Below are 1,452 nucleotides of genomic sequence, written 5' to 3'. Positions count from 1 at the left end.
TGCATGTGAAAACCCCACACTGTACCCCAGAAGTGCATTAATGTATATAGTACCATTTAATAAAAAAAAAAAAAAAAGAAAAAAAGAAAAATTGTCTTCCATGAAACTGTTCCCTGGTGCCGAAAAGATTGCAGACCACTGCGTCCATGAAACTACTTGCATCAGTGAACATGTTAGGCCCAGGTCCTTCAGGGGTTCATCTGCTGAGTTGAGCTGTCTAGAATAAACTTTGTCAGTAATTTGAATACAATCATGTAGATTCCTCTTTGCGACTCAGGAGCAAAATGGTATTTGAGATGGAGACCGTTTTTAGTTTCACGTTTGGGTTATTCAATATTTCTCCGTGTCTCCCCAGCCTCCCAGATAGAAGCCTATATCCCCCTTTTTGCCTTTGCTCAATGGAAAGGGAGAATGCTGAAGCACCACATATTTACAGAAAGAAAGGTTTATTTTAGGGCGGCCAAGGAAGGAGACAGGCTCAAATTTGTCTCCTCATGTCAGCCTTAAGGCACCGCATTTAAGGGAGAGATTTGGGGAAACGGTTTTGGGTTGGTGGGTGATAAACGGGAAGTTTGAAAAGTTCCCTGGGCATGTGCAGTTGTCTCTTCATGCCTTTTCATGGGTTGCATGTGCAAATTTGGAGAAATTAACATGAAAAATATGGTGGAAATCTGGGCTGTGTCATCAGCAGGTTTATTCTGCACAGATTCCAGTCAGCCATGTTGGTTCGAACCTGTTTTTAGTCAGTTTTGTTATCTTATAAGGGAAAGGAATTTCAACAGGCAGTTTCTTTACTTGCCCTACTGCCAGAAATACTGTTAATCAATCACTGGTCTCTTTAACCCTCTGGCACTTTGCACTTGTGGCTGTGTCATGGACAGCCTTGCACATTTCCTCGGTGGTGATGCTGCAGCCTCCTGACACGCCCCTGTTGCCATGGTACCTGTTACCAGGGGCAATGAATGTAACTTTAAAAGCACAAATGAGATGACTCCATTTGTTTAATTAGCAATAATCGCGCCTCGGATAAACTTCATTGGCTACGATACTGCCACTGCTCAAAGCTGACTCCATTTATTTACATAGGCCTAAATATTTTGTCTGTTGTTTCTATTTATAGTAAACTATACTTCTCAAGATAAAGGAGCAAGAAGGTGACACTTAGGAAATACTGATATTTGACTTTGATTCAGGGAGACAGATGAACAGGAATGTCCACAAGAATGGGAGGGGCTGTCTATTTTTTTGAGACAGAGACTCACTGTGTCACTCTTGGTAGAGTGCTGTGGCATCACAGCTCACAGCAACCTCAAACTCTTGGGCTTAAGCCATTCTCTTGCCTTAGCCTCCCAAGTAGCTGGGACTGCAGGTACCTACCACAGCACCCGGCTATTTTTTATAGCAGTTGTCGTCGTTTAGATGGCCCAGGCTGGGTTTGAACCCCACCTTTGG

The 1,452-nt window shown here is 43.1% G+C and overlaps 1 pseudogene; it reads right to left on the bottom strand.

Annotated features, from left to right (window-relative positions):
• Positions 1-942: 942 nt before the first annotated feature.
• Positions 943-1,066, bottom strand: LOC111727210 (annotated as a pseudogene).
• Between the last annotated feature and the right edge of the window lie 386 nt (positions 1,067-1,452).

Source organism: Otolemur garnettii, unplaced genomic scaffold (genome assembly GCF_000181295.1).
Source record: "Otolemur garnettii isolate 467f Iridium unplaced genomic scaffold, OtoGar3 scaffold00097, whole genome shotgun sequence".
NCBI lineage: Eukaryota > Metazoa > Chordata > Mammalia > Primates > Galagidae > Otolemur > Otolemur garnettii.
This window is presented reverse-complemented; position numbering and strand designations above follow the sequence as displayed.